Source organism: Harpegnathos saltator, unplaced genomic scaffold, assembly GCF_003227715.2.
Source record: "Harpegnathos saltator strain DR-91 unplaced genomic scaffold, Hsal_v8.6 scaffold51, whole genome shotgun sequence".
Taxonomy (NCBI): domain Eukaryota; kingdom Metazoa; phylum Arthropoda; class Insecta; order Hymenoptera; family Formicidae; genus Harpegnathos; species Harpegnathos saltator.
The window spans coordinates 2,238,365-2,259,192 of NW_020230327.1; the positions used below are offsets into that span (position 1 = coordinate 2,238,365).

The 20,828-nt window shown below is 40.5% G+C and overlaps 2 protein-coding genes across 2 annotated transcripts in view; both read right to left on the reverse strand.

The window, feature by feature from the left end:
* The window catches only part of LOC105189001 (neuronal calcium sensor 2), a 153,608-nt gene extending 135,706 nt beyond the window's left edge, over positions 1 to 17,902 (reverse strand). Inside the window, exon 1 of the mRNA XM_025302683.1 lies at positions 17,527 to 17,902. The gene's annotated coding sequence lies outside the window, so the exon portion shown is untranslated. The remainder of the gene's footprint in view (positions 1 to 17,526) is intronic.
* Nca (neurocalcin homolog) overlaps positions 1 to 18,595 on the reverse strand; it is a 184,747-nt gene extending 166,152 nt beyond the window's left edge. Inside the window, exon 1 of the mRNA XM_025302681.1 lies at positions 18,479 to 18,595. The gene's annotated coding sequence lies outside the window, so the exon portion shown is untranslated. The remainder of the gene's footprint in view (positions 1 to 18,478) is intronic.
* Between the last annotated feature and the right edge of the window lie 2,233 nt (positions 18,596 to 20,828).

Consider the following 20,828-nt stretch of genomic DNA (forward strand, 5'->3'; position numbering starts at 1 on the left):
AGGTCCTTAATTAACAGTCAACGCGTCGGTAAGAAGATACTCTTTTATTCGTAGAACCGATATAGATTCGAAGCACAAACCATCGTCTCGTGTCCTTCGTCATATAAGTCGGAGTCCAAACAAATCGAACGAGCACAGTCGGTACTTTATGTAGTTTACTTCTAGAAATAGATGTCGATATAAAAACATGTATGACTTTGTACGCGACTAATAGTCGGGTTCCGGTTCAATGATTTAAGTATAGGATGTACTGTGTAATTACATAATTAAGGTAATACGTCAGACTCGATATAAGACTCGATATAATTATTAACGATATTACAATTCAATTAACGAATTAACGCCAATCTCTCTCTCTCTCTCCTCTCCTCTCTCTCCTCCCCCCCCTGTCTGCCAGCGTCTGCGCGTCCCCGCGCTCACGAGTTAACTTTTATAAGCGGCTTTCCGTCGAACAAAAGTTCGACGCGGACTTTCGTTTTTTCTCGCGTAACTTTCCTGTTTTTAATATTAATCCTCGCCACTTCGCTTACTGTTCCGTCAAATTCCCAACTCGATTTCCCGACGCGCATTACTCGGAACTCAACATTTTTCCTACGTTGTCTCGCACACCGAGCGCGCCCCATCGTCTTCTCTTTTCGTCATCGACGTATCGTACACATAGTTATCCACTTTTGATGACTCAGACGCAGATCTCGAAAGAAATGGCGTTGTTAAAAATCGAATAACCGTAGAATAACCGTAGAAATTGGACAGAGAGCGCGCTCGTGCTCGCCCGGTTAACCTTTTTCCTACAAGTCGTAAACCTTTTTCTATGTGCTTTATTGTCGGCACCGTATATACGTGGAAGCGAGGGTTAACCGTCGGTTCGACGGTTATCGCGCGTGACAGATGACGCGAGCCCGGCCAATTTTTGCATAACTACCGCATGGAAAATTAAGGCCAAATTGGAACGATCTCCGTTAACGATTCCGCAGAATGGAACGGAACGTTGTTCGCGAGATTTACGGCCGAATTAATCTGAATAACACTTTGATACTTGCCAAGTCGGTACATATTAGAAGTTTATTTAGGTACTATGTCTACAATATCCCATTGGAGATATTAGCGCGATTGTCAACGCTCCTAGCTCTGCGCGTACGAATAGCAATCTCGTCATCGAGAGCTTTGCAAATTAAGATGGATCTTAATTCTGCTTGTTTGAACTTAATTTTGCAAACACATACGACAAGTATGATCTTTGCTCAAGACGCGGATGCACTGCGCGACAATTGAACGTATATAATGTGCGGATATACAAGCAATGACTGTTTGCAATGTTAATTATTACGTATATTGAGCTTCTCAATAAACGCTCGCATCGCGGCCGAGAAATTCGTGAACGGCGGCCAAGTCTTTGCGTTGAAATTTGGCCACTCTGTTGTAGAGAGTCGTGCGCGCTCTTAAAAACAAACTAACCACAGAGAAGATACAGATCAATGCGAACCGTTGACGATAGAGAAAATCCCAGGGACAATCACAGAGACCCTCAGGTCTCTCGACCTCGTATGTGTGTATCATTTCCATACAATATTATTCGTACTTTATCAGCGGGACATGTCGGATGTTTCGTCGCAAAGATATATTTCGAGATATCTCGATATTTATGTCGGCCGTCTCTCGACAGCTGACGTTTAATCAATGGCGCGACACGAGAGTGGCAAAGAGAGAGAGAGAGAGTGTGAGTGAGTGTGTGTGTGTGTGTGAGAGAGAGAGAAAGAGAAGAATAAGAGAGAGAAAGAGGGGTAGGATAGGAAAAAGAGGGAGAAAAAGCTTTTTCCCCTGCGAACTTGTAGGCGCTATAGGCGCGGCGATATCTAAAGTCGCACACGGAGCCACTCGACTTGCAGGGAGATCAAATTTTTTTGATAGAACACGATATAAAGCGACCGCGAATGCGCGAGCGCCCTTCACCCTCCATGCACACGATAAACGTGGACGAGGAACATATTTTTTTTTCTCGCTTGCCATTAGCCTTAGCTAACACGTAAAGGTTTCAGCATAGCGCGTTCCCCGTAATGGATCAATAGCGGTGAACACAGCGGCCGGATGGACTGAATATAGATACACGGAAGAAATACAAGGTGAAGTATTATCATTTGTCGTCCCTATATCTTCCATCTATGACCACGCTGGCACTAACACGCCCATAATTTATATCTTTTAAAGCCGCAAACGCTTATCGTTGCGGTACATACGTACGTTCGCCGGGTCCCCCGCGGCATACCGCAATTTGATAACGAATTTTGAATTGAACGCGTCCGATTACTTTTGACATTGAATGCCTTATGGGGGGGGGGGACAGGGTGTAATAAAGCAAATCAAATGTGTACGCACAAACATGAACTTCTCGCTGAGAGGGAGAGAGTGACGCGAGAATTTCCGATTACGGTACACCTTTGATGATATCGAAAAATTTGCGCACGTATCAGTGCGGTTATGTAGGAAAAGAAAGAATTGTTTCTTTCAAACAATAGAGCAACTCTGATTCCAAGGAGAAAACGACGGTGCTGATCCGCCTGCATTTGTGCCTTCGTCAGCATTCGAATTGGCAAAACAAAGAAAAGGAAAGAAGCAAAAAGCTACATAGAGAAGCACATTGTCGGGCACACCCAGACTTCGTGTTACTTCTGTTGGCGTTTACTTTGCCTTATTACCGCGATATAATACATTACGTAATTAGAAAATTTGCTCGCGCTGCTTATATGCACGAGTAGGAATTAAGGGTTCGCGTAAAAATAGACGTGCATGTTGTATTGTTATAAGTGCTCTATTAAGAGAGAGAGCGATACATAGCGATGAGACTATTAATAAAATTACTTTTGAAGTATTACTTCCGAAGAACTTTACACAAATTTAATAGAAAAAAGATGTATAGTAAAATTTTATGTAGTAAAAGAAAATCATCAAAACTTAGATTATATTTTCAAATTATTATCCAAAAATTTTCTCGACAACATTTTTAAAAAAGATCTAAATATTTGTTTTAATATTTCGATGTTTTCTTCTTCCAATCTAATCTTTTAATATTTAATATTTCAATTTAATTGTCCGTATAGATAAATGATAAAACGTTTTTTATCTTAATAGAAAATATCTCAGATTACATAAAGTAAAATATATATTTGAACAGGTTTCTTTTTTTAATTTTGATGAAATTCATTAAGTTAAGATTATTGTGAGACGTATATTTTTCCTCTATATACGCACGCAAATGCTCTTTGCGGCAAACAAATGCATACCATAACTGGATATATTTTACATATTATATTTCATTAAAAGTATATAATTATAACTATACAATTATAATCTATCCATAACTATATAAAACAAGATGTGCAGAGATATTAATTATATTTGTTGTTGTAGAACGCGATCATATATCTTCGAAACGATCGCAAGAGACTGCCTTCACAAAGCCGGATACACGACTTTCCTCTTTCTCTGTATATACATATATCGCTTTGTTTTCGTGGTTTCATCGGAATTTCGAACATACGCGCGCGCGTGCGCGCACATGAATAAGCTTTTTGCGATAGTGAGACCGCGAATACGTCACACGCTTGCTTAATTAGTGAACTTTTAGCATGGAACATAAAGTGAAACTAAGAGAGAGAGAGAGAGAGAGAGAGAGAGAGAGAGAGAGAGAGAGAGAGAGAATACAATTAGATATTAGAATAGAAATTGCCACGTATTTTCCGGTAAATCTCTCGGGGGACCAAATTCAAAGCTGCAAAGTTTTAATTTGAAAGCTGGGTATTAGCTAAAACATTACTTAATAACGAATACATTAATCCCGCGACACAAACTCTCGTGCGTTCAAACAATAATTATCGTCCTTATGTCCGTAGATGGCAACGTCCGTAGATGGCAACGATGTATTAAAAATATCATTCGTTGCCTACATTCGCATTCATATATTCGTTCAAAGTGCCCACTTTTCTTACAGACACGTTACTCAACTGCATTAGTTGCGGAATTAATTCCGCTTGGTACTCGCATATTAAAGAGCATCTTTGCTAAAATTTGAATCGAAGATAATCATCGGGGATTTCCCCGTCACGACTGGTTACCATTCGCGTCACCAAACGCACGGTGTGCTTTAAATAAATGTGGCGTATTCACAACAGATGTGTACATGTATTCACACATACATACACACACACACACACGCGCGCGCGCGCGTATGAATACGTACTTTTGCTAAGAGGTGTTTCGTATAGTTCTACTAAACGATTGTGAGCGAATGAAGTAATCCACGACAACGATACTCTCCGAGTGTAACCTTCGCAACAAAGACGTCTTTTAAAACGTACACGGCGATCGCACGATGCACATTCGCGGATGAAATTGTATCTTTTACGGGTTGTCTTCTGTCCGTTCATAACGTTAAGAATGCCCGACATTCTATCGAAGAACAGGGCGTAAGGGATATTTTTACGATCATTTGTATCCTACACCTTGACCTTTTCCTTCAATGGAAAAGCGATTACAACGTGGTAAGACAAAGCTTATCTCACCTTTCATGCAGATGATATAGGTTCCCAAATCGTTTCAATTTCCGCTACTGCGAGCTATAGTTTCCAGAAGTCCGCACACACCCACTATAAATTTCTCCTGCCCTTCTGCCCCCGCTGCATTGTTCTCTTTCTTCTAGTTTGATTTAGTTACCGCATATACACAATCCGTTATGTCAGGTTATAATTTACATTTAAAGGAAACTCCGTGCAAATCACAAATTTTTGTTATCCCACGTCGTATATTAGGTGGACGCTTTAGAATTAAAGGAAGATAACCAGCCGAAGGAGATTTCTGTGCTCTGTGCTGTGTACATGTACGCACCCAATGTGAGTATAAAAAGTTCTTCTCGAAAAAAGTTCTCGTCGCTCTCTCGTTAAAATGGCAAATGCTAAAAGTTAATCAGTCGCGTTCCCTGCGCTCCCTGATCCCCGTGTTCGTTTTCTTTATATAACGTCGCAGATGACGAAGATCCCAACGCGACACGCGTATTAATAGTTAAGTATCGCGTGCAATGTTTATTTCTGTAATTATTTATATCTGTCATATCTTGACCTTTGCGGTCAAGAAAAGCGGAAAGCAAAGAGGCGCCGTTATTCCCCTGCATCCCCCTAAATATTAGACTTCTTTTCAGTTTCAAAAGATTTTTCATCCATGTGGTTTAATCAGTCGGAATAGTTCCCGCTTGAAAATGGAAGAATCTATCCTGATGATAAGAGCGGGTGCTATTATCAATCTCGATAATTCGCCAAGACTTTTATCTATAAAACGAGATTACCGAGCTAGGAGCTCGATCGGAAGAAAAAAGAGCTCCGAGACTCGTCTGGAAACACGCTCGGAGCAAAAAACACGTTTGCTCTATGTACGCGCTACGTACAACGATTCGTCAGAGCGAGCCCGTCTTAATACGGCTGGAAACAGATTGCGTTGGAAAGCGCAGGCTCTTAATTAGTGAGTTACTTCCGTCTATTCTCGCGTCGCAATTCTCGAATTAATGAGAAGGAACGGGCTCCCTTGTCCACCGACCGGGGCGTGGTTCCCGACATTTCCATCGCATAGATCGCACGTGACGAAAAGCAACCTTGGCTTCTCGTTGTTTTCTTTCGTAAGTATTGTCTCAGCCTCACTCACTCCACATGCTCCACGAGTTTTTCGCGATGTGTCACTAACGCGTAAAATAGGTAGATGGGCAGACAGGCAGGCAGGTAGGTAGGTAGGTAGGTAGGTAGGTAGGTAGGTAGGTAGGTAGGTAGGTAGGTAGGTAGGTAGGTAGGTAGGTAGGTAGGTAGGTAGGTAGGTAGGTAGGTAGGTAGGTAGGTAGGTAGGTAGGTAGGTAGGTAGGTATAAGTATATAGGTAGATGGATAGGTAGGTAGATACGGTATGCTCGTGCGAATATATCGTATCTCCGACGCATCGTCTAATCGAATCGCGATCGCTATCAGCGGGACGACAGATCTCCGCGTGAAACTGAGAAATTGTCTTATCGGCGAACCATCCCACCGATTCCTCCCGTTTATCGAAGATCGCTCGTAATGGACACTGAACATCGATTACGATCAACCGGCCGTCGCATTCAATCAATTTGTGTTGATCCAAAGATCTCAATGTTGAAGTTGCACAGATCTTTGTGATACATCGAGCGCTATTTCTGGTGAAATACGTACGACTCCGAAATTTCGACTGAAAATACCGGAATTCTGTTTACATTAACCAGAAGTCTTAATAATTCAAGCTAAATTTTGATAACTTCAACCGGAGTTTCTGTAGCGTTCATATTTCACCAGAAGATTGTTTCATTCAACCAAACATTTTTCTCTGTGTAAGTGATGAACAGTTCATTCCGCGATAAAGTGTAGTTATGAACAATTCATTCTGCAATAAAGTGTATCGCAAATATTAAGGGAATACAGTCGCCTCGCAGTAAAGTGAAGATGCTTTCATCGCGATCGCGAAGAGTTAATTTTAAGAATCTCTTTTATACGTTTAACGAGAATAAATTTTTCTGTCATAATCGCGTACTGAGAGTGTTTTGAGCGGCAAACTATCACGTCGGATAGAACAGGAAAGAACAATCTCCGATACTCCGATCGGTATTGACAAAAAAATCAATACCACGATTGACCGTATTGAGAAGAGCGTACAATAGTGCGTTGGAAAGAAAAGAGCACGAACGGGGGAGGAGGTTACCTCTTTTCCATCAAACTTTTCAAACATTGCAGAGGAGAGAGTCAAGTCGGACGCGGTATCTCTAAAGAAAGTCAATCGATCAGTGTTCCATCTCATCGATTCGCACAACACAATACACACGGTATGAATACTTTGGGATATCAATTGTCAACGACGTGGCGTGTGTAATCGCTGCGGCTAATATTTGGACTGCACTCTTTCACTGCGGCGCGACGGAGCGAATTTGGAAGAAAATTGTGTCAAAGCGGAGGATCAGTATCAGTGGTTTATACACGCAAGCAATAACAGTCTGCAACTGCGTATACAGTGTTAAAGCGTATGCGCGTGCTATCTTTCTATATAATCTATGCAAACAGTGCCAGCATTTTCTACGTAATCTGTGAAAATAATACGCGACCCAAGCAAACAATGCTTATAACGCACGCGCGCGCGCGCGGCTGCGTCCTCTTCTCTCTTCCTTCGCTCGCTTTTAAGGTCAGCTCTTTATTTGAAAAATTTAACAGCATAATTCATATTTATTACATCTACACCGCGCGCGGTTAAAAATATTTCAGTGAAAGAGTCTCGTTACATTAAATTCGCCGATGACCTAACGTCTCTTATTGATATTTTTTATTTAAGGCACTTCTTATTGAATCAATTCAATGTATACATTTTGAACGTGCGCAAAGTCAACTACGCGGACACAACAAGCTTATTTGCATTTTTCTCATTAAGAGACTACTCATCAGTGCCACGAGAGGGTATGAATCATTCTGAAAAATTTTTCTCTCGCGACTCTACGCGTGAACCTGAACCTGAACGATTCTAAATCACGTGAAATCACAATACGCGATACAAAACCACCGAGCGTATATATCGTATCGGCAAATAAAAATGTCGTTATCGAGCGAATTTTTTTTCGCATGCGGGGGAGCATCGTTGCTCTCTCTCGTGTGATCGCAGCCAATATGTTAATCTATGGCATAACTCTGGCAGGCACAGACGAGGCAAGAAGTCGAAGCGCAACGTGGAATGGTGCCAAGTTATGATAGTTTGATCCACCGATTTCGTGCAAAGGATTGTGTAACCGACAACCCTCGCGCGATATATTCGCCGCCTCGGATCGTTACTATCCTTGCATATTACTATCGCCTGCAGCTCCATGCGACGACTACGAGAGATAGAGAGAGAGAGAGAAAGAGAGAGAGAGAGAGAGAGAGAGAGAGGAGGGGGGAGAGAGGGAGGAGGAAGAAGAGAAAGAGGAGAGAGAGCTCTGCAAAGGTAATCCCGAGAACGCGACTTGCACGGGCGCGATCATAAAAAAGTTCACGCACAGTTAAAATTTAAAGACCGCGGCGATATAAAAGTCGTCGGTATAGCTTTCTTGGCGCTCCGTAATCAAAAAAGTTTCCGCGTCTGATAATGCGACTCGAATGCATGGAATCTTCGAATCAGATGCGTAATTGTTCCTTTCGTCTCTCCGTTATGCTTCGAAATTACGTTGAAGATGCATGTTTGCGCGAAAAGTTAACGCGGCTATTTTCATTCATTCACACGATAGGATTTTTCCGACTTTCTACCGCGAAAATTCACGTTGTACGTGTGTGGGTGGGTGGGTAAAACTTCGGTATTCGATCGATCATGCGAATCGCGGGAAAAAAATTGTTCGATCGCTCAAAACTCGAGGGACAAAATGACAAAGTTGTCGGATATGGAGGATCAACCGCTTCCTTTTATTTACTGCCTCACGGATCCAACTATTAATTCCCGATATATTATTAGGATATCGAAGTAACATTCAGAGTGTTATCCAGATGAATTAAACGCGATTATACGGCTTACGAAGGCATTTGCGTCCCACCGATTCACATAACCAATTACGAACCGGAAATTGATTTCGAGAAAATCGATTTTTGTGTAATCTTAAAATCAATTTTCCGAACAATCCGAACAGTCGGTCCTGGTAAACCCTGTAAACCCGTGTAATTACATCGGTTGACTTCACAAAAGCGATTTTCAAGCAACGATCGCTGTTGTAAGTCGCGATTGACACGTTTATCCCATAGTAAAATCCAGCTGCAACTTTTATAGATACAAGCTTCACAATAATAAAAATACGCGAAAATTATCTGTAACGTTTATATCTGGCAATATAGACATGACAACACGTGCGATTAACAAACAAACTATGCTTTTACGTATCCGTAAGATCGAAAACTAAAACTAAATTCGATTCGTTAATCTCGACAAAGTCAAGCGACATCTGCATTAAAGTTAAGTGATACTCGCGGACGCGTGCGTATAAAAAACCGCGTGGGCCTTTAAAGTGACTAGCGGTATCACGACGGATCGCCTAATAAGCACGGCTACGAACAGATAAAAATAGAAATGAAGGAAGTGCGGCGGTGATATCGATACCGACTCACGCAAGAGCGTTTGAATGCGAAAATAATTCGCGAGTTTCACATCGTGAGGTTTTTCTCGCACGGACTTTAAAGTCTCCCGATGCTTGTGGTGCGATTTCCCGATGCCAAAACTGGGGTGCGCGATTGCGTTACGAAGAATCACTTGACGAGTCGCCTCTCATTATGTATTTGGCAGCGAAATATAGACAAGTTCGTCTCCCTTCCGGCGATTCTTTCGGTTACGAAGGTCACGACTACCGACATGCCAGAGGGAAGAATTATCGTACGCAGTGCGAAACGCGGATTCGCATAAACAGAGATTTCAATTGAACGAATATTTCGTTAGCAACGGCGTATGGAATTATAGTCACAGTTCGCTCAATTATGCCAAAATATAACAGCGAGTTATATATCGCAATAGAATACCTGCATCAAAGGATAATAGAAAACAGCAATAATTCACTGGTGAATTTCACAATGTACTAGAACATGTCGGAGCACGTCACGGTAGATCAGATTTCGCTAAGATACGGATACAGTGCAGCTACGTACATTAGTGATGGGAGATTTTTATATCGACCTCGGAATTGAAATAACTAAAGTCGATTTATCAAAAAATCGGTCTAAAGATATATATTTCCTAAAAATCGATCTAAAATTAATCGTATGTGTGTGTGTGTGTGAGCATATTTAAACATATTTCTTCTTATTTTATAAAGTCGACGACACATGGTGCTTGTTTTTGTGCTGAATCTCATTAGATCCGGCACGAAAACAAATACCATGTGCTGTCGGCTTTAAAAAAAAGAAAATGTAAAGCGGGTAACACACAAATTTCTGTAACCACGGATGTAAATGAAAATTTAAGCTGAAAAACCAATGAGAATATTCTTTTAAGTTTTTATATTCTATAAGAAGACAACCAGATAGTATACACATGTCAGAATGAAAATTTTAAGAAAATTTGTTGAAGATAACATTTAGATATCTTGAAAATAATGTCAAAATGATATCTAATAATCATCACCAAAAGCATCTACTAAAAGAGCTCTTTAAAATACCGCATTTGAGAAATTCCTTGAAAATATTATTTTTTTAATATCATTTTAGATGATATCTGTTTGATTTTTCATGAAAAATATTATGTCTGGTTTTTGAGCTGTCCCCGCATATACATGTATTTTTAATATGGACGGCTGAGAGCAGACAGCATTATATTATATATCTTTAATGAGAAATCCATTTGATGTTATTTAAAAAGATATTATAAAGATAATATTCTCAAAAAACGGACCCAATTCATAAATTTTTTTGCTAATGCTAATATACTAAGTAATAATAAGTAAACACTTTTTAAAAAACCGTTAGATTAACCGAATATTGTTAAACTGCCACACTAACTCAATATTTATAAGTCGTATATCCGAGGAGTTTAAAATGTCAAACAAAGGAAAGTAAGAACTACAAAAGATGATGGTTTCCCGACAATCAGGTATGTTTTTGCGGTATGTGTGGCTATGGGCTTAGTGCGTTCGGAGAGATGCTATTAGCGCTATCAACACAAACGCAACCAAAACTGTTTGTGAAAACAATAGCGCGATAGTGACATCGAATTCCACAACAGCATAGCGTTAGCATTATTGCATTATGGCATCGTTCTCACAGTTTAAACACTTTCGGTTTAATATCCTGAAAATTTATTTAAACACTATTGTCTATTACGTACATGAATAATAGTAAAATAATAAATACGATATACACACCAAATACGCACCGTCTGACAGTCATGTGAACAAATGTACAACGTTCATAGCATTTTGAACGTTCACGGAGTTTACAAATGCTAACGCTACCAATGCATTACCTCGGAAGAAATAGTGTTGACAGCACATAATTTTAACATACAATGGTATCATTAGTGATGTCATGATAATACTATCATATGGCTCGGCGAACAGCTTGTATAGTGCTAAATAGCGTTAATAGCATATTTTCGAACTCTCTCCAAAAAGTCAATTTGTAATCGAATAAATCAAACAGAAAAAAAGCAAATTTTGAAGGAAACAAATCGATTTTCTGAAAGTCGAATCGAGATCATTCATTACTAAATACGTGCAGTTGTGAACAAAAAATATCTTGGATTTTAAATGGAACATTTATATTCTAAATACACGGAAAGAATGTTTGTTATACTAAGATCTCTACGATATTTTTTTTAGCGGCAAGAATATAAGTACGATGTTTAGTTGAAAAATTACAGATAATAATTTCTATTTTGTGAACAAAATAGAAATTTGCGAATAAATGTCTCAAATTTTAAGTGAAATTTTTATACTTTAAACACGAGAAAAACATTTGTTTGTCGTATTAAAGTCTCTTCAGTATCTTCTTTGAAAGTGCAAGTGCAATAAGCACGACATTTAGTTGAAAAGTTACAAAAAATAATTCCTATTTTCTTATTTAATATAATATGAACAGATTGTGAATATACGATAATTAACTGAGACCATAATTTTATATCCAGCTAAAATGTCTGAATACCTAGCCGAACAAGTTGTTTCCACGCGAAACGAAAATATAACTCACCATGGCCGTCCGTCAATTTCGCGGCGTGTAGGATTGGAAAATAGCCATATCTCACAATAATATTACACACTAAATTTGGAGATACGAAGGACGAGCGTAATCTACCGCGTCATATTATGTTCTCATGCACATTGCGAGCACAATATATGCGAAACGCACGGAGAAATGGAGAATTATGGTTCAGACACTCGAAGATACTTCGGCAGGAATGTGTACGTTGTGTAGTGTATATCTTAATAAATTGCGTCCCAAGAAATACGAGCAACATTCCGGCCACTCTCCATTTGCATCCCCAAAATGTATCGCGATATAGCGTTAGCAAGATAACACTGACGATCAGGAAAGAGTGCAAAATGGAGGATAAATAACGCAAAATTTATTTGCGCAAGATTGCGTGTGAAGATCCATTACGGTGTAAATTTTAAAGCTGACCCAATTAAAAAAAATTGCTCCCTCGTGCGATCGTTCACGATGACGACGTAGCGGTGGAAGCAAAAATACTTCAAGAGGCAGCTTCGCGATCAATCTTCTCTTACTTCTTACCGCGCGTTACGCATTTATTATTTATCTTTATTCGTTAAGCACCAGCGACTAATTCTTCGCAACGAGTGTGAAAATCCAGCCATTCGTGAGAAACGCAAAGACACTTCTTGAGTCTAATCGAATACAACCATTAACATTGAGTTATGAATCTTTAAGACGCGCGGCCTCTCAAATCTGAACGACAAATCGTATATTGTGGAAATAAGAATGAATGAAGAAGAAACAGTAAACGTCGCGAGTGCAACGACTGATATGAATTATTGGTCTGGTGTTTAAGGAACTTGTCAGTCGGTAAGTAAAACATGCAGGTAGCGGTACATTTAGTCGCGAGAGACATAAATATTAGGAATTACGAGATATATTTTTCACCAGTCGGCGAGCATGTCGGATTTGTGTGTTTCTAACAGATTTACATTACGAAACCACGCTGTAGATGTGACGTCAAAGAAATTTATACTTTCGTGTAACTTAATATCGCGTGCATAACGCTTAAATATGCAAACCGCACCTTCCTTTCTCGAAAGCCCAACAACGAAGTGATACTTGAAGTTAATTCGTTGTCTTTCTCACGCATTTGGGGCTGAGTAATTTAATTTTAACTTGTTCAGGCCAATTGCGGTGTAACACTTGCTCAACACAAAACGAGTACAACTCGAGTAACGAGATAATTATATCAAGTATTATAATGAAGGAACAATAAAAAAAGGCTAAAGAGCAATGAGATCATTTTTCTATACTTTCTTCTTTCGCGACAGTGGAATAATACAAGTACGAACAATGCGATTTTATCGGCGTCGTAATTGTTTGATGAGATTTGAATGTAGCACGCAAAAACGTGTTGAAAACAACGAAAAATAATTCTCTTGGAATACAACACAAATTGTCCCTAACGGACGAATGGCGAGCACAAAATATAAATACGATTAATAACGCGGTTAGCTGAACGCGTAAAGAGTCGCTATAAATCTTAGTTGGTTTCTTTAGCATTCATTGAGATTTGCGATTCCCAGAGCCGTCTGTGATAATTCGCAAAGTTAGAAGTAAGCATAAAACATCTCAAATCTAATTACATTTTCTATGTATACTTTTTTCATTGTCCTCGCATCGTTGGAATTAAATTTCATTCGCGCGTTTTCCCTTTCAGAATATTTTCCCCCCCGGAAGTAAATAACCCAGGCGATTTATTGCAAAATTAACGTTTTATGAGTGGCATAAGACGTAGTATCTGGAAAACATTTGTGCTTGATTCGATGAATTGCAAACACATATCAATATGTTTTAATTCTTCTCATGGTGTACCAAGAACGTGTGTATAATGGCAAATCTTAAAAATCACACAACAGCCGTCTCTACTGTAATACTTTATTATTTAGACATCAATTAAACTCAGTATTATTGACACCGAACTGATAAATAATGGCTCATATATATAAAATGTTCCACTACTACCGTAATTACTTGCATTAGTATATTAAGGTCATTCTACAATACGTGTCGTAAGTTGTAAGCCGTAAGAATTGACCAATTATAGCCGATTATTTTTGTAATAATCGACTGTGATTCGCCAATTCTTACGGCTTACAACTTACGACACGTATTGTAGAAGGACCTTTAGATTCTAACATAGATTCTTGATAAATTTAAACGTTACGCCTTTAAGAAGTAAAAAATAAATAAAAAGATTAAAGTTATAATTTACTTATCGTTTGTCGAAAAATGCTCACAATACAGTATCTAGTTGTAATAATATTTAAATCAAAAACTCTTCTAAAATATATAGTTAGGATGAAATTAAGCGAAGTACATGATTCCGTTACTTATTTACTCTCGTGAAACTTAGTTTGCTGGAAACCCGTTAATCCCCTTATCTCCAATCACTAATTACTCGAGACTGCAACTGGCTCAACATTTCCTTCCTAAAGTCGATTATAATTTGTCGAAGTAAAAATTTATCATTGTCATATTTAAAATATATAATGTAGTAGAAACGGGACATTCTACGTAAGTCGTACAAATTAATCGTTCGACAGCGATACGGCAAGGCAAAGCAAATTCGTTAAACTCGCGAGCGAGAACATCGTTAATCCTGTAATTAAGTATTGACCCATCGAAACAAGTGTACGTGTTCTAATTTTACTTCAGCGTCTTTGCGCAGCGTGCAACTAATTATATAGAATCTTGCTGTGGAGCAAATGTAACCGAGATAAAGTGCGAGATGGAAAAAGATACGTCATGCACATGATGCTTCGCTGCGAAGTTTCTTGCGTCATTGAATTATATATAAGAAAGTTGACTCGAGACTCGACTCGCTTATTGTTGCATGATCATGAATAAATAATTAATTCATGATAACGCGATAAAAGACCACATGAAGTTTTTTCAAAAGAACAAGGTCAAAATATTTACGTACAGAATCGCGCAACTGAATTCACATAGCTTCGGTTAGTCGTCGCTGCGAGTCGTTTACTTTGCTCACGGTTGGCAAGTTTATCGTTAAACCGAATCTAGCGAGTGATTCCGCATGTAGTTTTCGCAATGTACGCGAGAAAATAACATGCCAGAATTACACACCAGGCTCATTCTTACGTCGGTTACCGGCAGACAGTCGTCGCGACTGACAATCAAAGCGCCGTACGAAAGAATATTTTGTTCAGTCGTATTAAAGCGATATTGTATTCAGTCATATTGTCATATTATATTCGGTCATGTATCAGTCATCTGTCCGCTATAATTCACAATAATATTTATCTAAGATAGAAGTTTCATAAATTTTAATTAATTCCGTTATATTTTTTTTAAAACGAAGAAAAGGAGGAGAAGAAAATTATTTTTCATCTCTTTCACAAGATATTGTATTTCACACGCACGTATATATTTCATGCGAACATTTGACAAGAGATTCGTCATAAATATTTATTTAACGTCAACAAAAATGTCACTGAAGATATTTTTCAGCGATTTAATTCTCCAAAAAGTATATATTCTGCCATAAATCTTAAAAGCAAATTTTACTTCTATTTTATTTTATAGCGAACGGAAGTCTAGTTAAAGATTTAATTAACCTCTCATGTTGATATTGTTAAACGCCACGATCGGCGATAATTTCTAATCAAATTTCTAAATTTTTATTAAAAAAATCGACAAGTTCATCAAGTAATTTATAGTTGAAACAATGTACGCTACTTCAAATGTATCCTACATTATCTTGGGGGGGGGGGGAAGCAAAAAAAGATGTTTACATATTTAACCTAGCTGGTTTAGTTATCTAACCATCATGATAGAAAATTTATTTATGATATATGTGTTTGCCACAATCTCCTCGGAGATCGATGTATTTCGAATAAATCGTGACATCGACATTTCGCACGAGCATGTCACGTATTTATAACGTACAGCCATTAACACAATAAAAATAACTCGAGATATATCACATTCAAGGATTGCGATAAAGCGCAGTGCAATGACGTACAGTGAGAATCAAGCGCGTATCGCGAAATCACATCCGTTCCCTGCGTAAATACGTGTCAAGAGCAACCGGAAGACGATTATAATAACTATCGTTGAGGTAAATAGCGTTTCCGGCACGCAACGTAAGTTATGCAATTAACAATGCGCGATCAGTTAAGCGTCAGGACATCCCAGAGTCTCGTGAAACCATCCGGAGAAACTGCGTTTTCGAAAAAAGGCATGAACATCAATAATAAAATAGAAAACAAGATACGCATTGCGCATTCTAACAATCGCGCGTCGCGGTAAGTTATATCTCGTACTTGCGAGATTTACGAAAGAGATATGCAAAGTAAAATCCGAGACAAGTTTCGTACGTAATAACGAGCGGACTTTATCCGTTCTCGATGATTAATCGTCCACCTTCCGCATTACGTTCGAATTCGTTAATATGCGAGATTCCGTAAATAACGTCACAGTGACAGTGAGTTATTTGCAGATTAGCCGGGGACCGTGAAAGAAAATCGCGACGGAAACGAAGTACAAATTAATAGAATAGAATTAGAATACTGAAATAGGAACGGTATGCACAGAAGCGTAACGCAATACAATTCAGGATAATGTTCAAGAACAGGACACGGATCTCACACGCAATATTGAATGAAAATACTCGGACAACGGAAACTCTCCGGCGCGAGCCGTTTATTACTCGCATACCTTGCGAGACAACAAATAATATGTCTGCAATATTTCGGTAGTTTCGAGAATAAAGAGTAATGACGTTGCGCAAAATGAAATCTGGTAATGTCGTAGCTCGCAAGTATTTCACGTGCGCGAAATTGGACCCTTCTGCGTTGTACTCGACACAAAAGAGCGCGAACGTGACCAAGTATTAAAATTCAAGATATCGCAAGGCATTTCTAGCATATCTGATAACGCGCCTGCCATTCCCGGCACACATCTGCGGCTGGGACACTTTATCCAAACGAAATTCGATGATAATGACATTTTTCGGAATGTGTATTTTGGGAGCGAGTGAGCGAGCGAGTTGGCACAATACGAACCGATTGTAATCAAACCCCCGTATTATGCAAACGATATTATTTACATTTACGATATACATGGCGAAGTAAGTATGACTTATAGCCTATATTTTTCAAGTTCTTGTAAATGTTCCATTTTAAGAAAATTTTCCATTTTACATTTTCGCGTCTTGATTTTTGATTTCTGCATCAATCATACCTATTCATGAATTAAATATTGTATATTGATATTATTATACGTGTAAAATTATATCTCAGAGAGACTTAAATTTCAGATACAAGTGACCTCAAAAAGAATGTGCCCTTGACAAGAGGAGGGATTAATCCTTCGGTCGACACAATAGGCTTCATTGTTTACGTATGCAGTAAACGACGCGATATTACCGTTAATACTCGCTACCACATAACGTTATCGTTACGCCAATTACTATAACTTAACACGTATAAAACATAATATCACTCGATCTTTTTCGTAAAATTGAAGATTTGCGTGTGACAATTATCAGAATTTCAACAGAACTTTAAAAAATGAATATATGCAATATTAATTATTCCCTGATATTTCCATGAACTTTTTCACAATATACTAGATATCACGAACATGTGTCGAGCTGACAGGATTAATCTCTGCGATCACGATTACGAGGATACGATCTCGAAGATCAAGCGGACGACGACACGTCTCCGCTGTCTTGTTCGAGAACACCTGTCATCGTCTGCACAAGGACACCCGTCTGAGCGCAGTTTCGAAAATAAATTGGCGGTTCACAGACTTACCGGACATTGCCGGGCTCAGGTGTGACGACGCTCGTGGATATTTTCGACATGGTCCCGACGTGGTCGCATGTCTCGAGCCGCATGCCGTTGTAGCACGAGGTGAAAGACAGATCGAAGGCGAATACGACGTGGTGGATCATCAGCTGGCAGCGGATGTCTTTTCTCTTGATGCCCAAACACACGTACGCAGGCACACACACGCACGCACACGCGCTCTCACGCACACGCGGCGACAAACGATGACGAGAGATAGATAAATAGAAACGAAAGAGGAAAAAACTGGGGAAGGGAATGAGATAGAGAGACGTAAGCACGACATTGCCAAAATAAATTCGTACGGGGGAATACACGCGCGCGCACATGTACACAACACACATACACACACCACACACACGCAATACGCACGCACGCACGCACGCATCATGCAGGAAAATATACATACGACGACAGCAATCACACACCTGACACTCACGACGAGGGAGACGGTGAAAGAGATAGAGAGGAATAGAGAGATGTACGATCGCACCGTCCTGAAGCGATTGACAGAAAGGAAGACACGTAGGACACACGTACCATGCACACGTCGTAAATGTATACAATGCGGATCCGGACACGGCGCGGCGCGACGCGGCGCGGTGCGGCGCGGCGTCGCGCGTAACGAAGGACAGGACAGCGGGTCTCGTTGACGCGGTAAGCGTCGTCGCGTGTGTTGAACAATACGAACGTCAAGCCGGCGCGACCGGGATGGAAACACCCGGCGTGATCTATGCGGACGTATCCGGACGGTCGTCTTGCGGCCGCGGAGACGATATACCGCAAAGCAGCGCGCGCGAGCGGAGCACGATTCTCTCACGAGGGCGACCTGCCTTGCTTTATTGCTGACACAAACCGGTTGGATCAATCGCGGGACGCGAGCTTCGCGGCCGACGCGTTTACACATCGCCCTACTAACCTATGCGTCGCACGTCGACCGGTCGTCGCGGTTGCTCGAGTTGTGAGTTCAAAACATTTCCGCGACACTGACTTGTGCGGCTATCACGACGGCTGCCATATTGGAATCCCATTCCGCGAGCCACCGATCAGGCGCGTATGAGAGCGACGCCACGCGGGAACTCGAGCGACCACGTCGTCATCTGAGGACGCACGCGCAGACTACGGTGACCGGCCGCTATCGGTCAGTCGTGAGTGACGATAAAAGGTGCGATGTGCGATATGAGACCAAATAGGGAATGTATCGTCCGATGATGTTGAGATATGGATGCGTATCCAGGCAGGACAGAAAATCAGGATGACATCAAAATGACGTCAAAATTATGAGGAAAACTCAGTTTTTCATTATAATTCGGCCATTTTCTTGTAATTTTGACGTCATTTTGATGTCGTCATGATTTTCTGTTCTACTTGAGTATTGAACAGAGAGGAACGTCAAAGCGGCCAACACGGCGTTTTCGACGACACCGACTTTCCGCACTGGGAAAAGGCGCCATCTGCATCTATTTTGAGAGGGGAACTACGATCCACTTTCAGGTTTCGGCGGTAAAACCTGCGTATGGTGGCAATCCGTGCTACATCTACTTTCAGGCGGTTTATGTCCGTGCTACAACCATAATAGCGTACTTGACAAGCACGGTCCCGCCGCACATTGTTACGCATTTATATAACACTAGAACACTATATAAGTGCTTTATGGTGCTTTATGGTCGAGCTTTATAGTGAGGATAGGGTTGATATAGGATTATATTGTGGCAAAAGCGCGTTCCTGTATCTTGAGCCGTTTCCGCGAAGAAACTGGTTGGAGGACGTTCGCAGCCGCGGTGAAATTTAATGCTCGCGTTCGCAGGGGCCTAACATTCTACTCGCGAAGGGACGCCATCGCCCCCCTCCCCCTCCTTTCACAACGGCGCGGATGTTTAACTTCTTTCTTCCTTATTTTTCGCGACAACGCTCGCCGCGACGAGGCTCGAACGAGGCAAGTTTGCTTATAACCAGCGTTTATATCAAGAGCGCTTCTCGGGAACATTCCGCTCGAGGGGTTAGTCCGCGATAGAAAGTTTCCTACAGACCTTAAAGTTAAATTGCAGCAAGAGCACTGTTATCGGGCAGCCCTGTGACGGGGTGCTGTCATCCGTTCGTGACATTTGCCGCGCGCCTTTGCGATTATCGGTAAATTCAGTTTTCTCGATTGTTTGCGCGATTTCAAGTGGCCATAATATATGGCGATAATACATGGCAATATGTGGCAATAATATATGGCAATAATATATGGCAATGATATATGGCAATAATATATGGCAACAATATATGACAACAATATATGGCAACAATATATGGCAACAGTATATGGCAATAATATATGGCCATAATGTATGGCAATAATTCATGGAATATATTTTTCGCTACAAAAGTCAATGCAAATTTGCGGCATGCACAATGTAATAATAAAAGAGCTCTCTGCGAGCATTGAGTCAAACGCTCACCGATGATGATATTGATGATGTCCCATTGCATCCCACTAGATCCATCAATGTCCGTCCATGTCCGCTGCTGTTCTCCACGTCGCGCAGCATCATCCATCTTGCAGAGCGTCCCACGTTGATTGCTACACTTTCGCCACACTTCCGCGACGCGGTCGATACGCGGTATTAGAGCGGCGATATTTACGTCAATTAACGAACGTTTTACGTCGACATCGGTGGAAACTTTTTACGCGCTGCTAAATGGACTCTATAAACTCAATCGGCGAGGGGCGAGAACCATGTGAAAATTTATCGACTCGTCCAACGGATTTTTACGGCGCTGTTCGCGATCGCGCCTGAAAAGTCGCGAAAATGCGGGAGTATCGATATCTACGAGAATATTCGCGAATGCATGCGAGAAAAAATTAAACAATTAGAAACCGGTCATTTCGAGGGAGCGCAAAGAGAGAGAGAGAGAGAGAGAGAGAGAGAGAGAGAGAGAGAGAGCGGGGCAAAGTTTTCACGCATGATAGTTCCGTCACGACGAAGCTTACGTTCGCGATACTTTGGCGAAAAGAATTTAAGCTTTCTTTGTTAGCAGCGCGAGTAATAACGCGTATATTGATAACCGCGGTCGCGATATTCAAAGGCACGCGAGCGAGGATACCTCAAGCTCGGCGTGCGCTGGCGCAATTTCTGCGCGCATTATACGCTACTCGAGACAATAGGGATCGTAATGAATGGACAATATTGCCAAATAATTCTACAGCCTGTTTTGCAAATAAAAGGAAAAGTAGCCAACGGTATCGGCATTTATGCGTATGAATATATTTTACATGGACAATT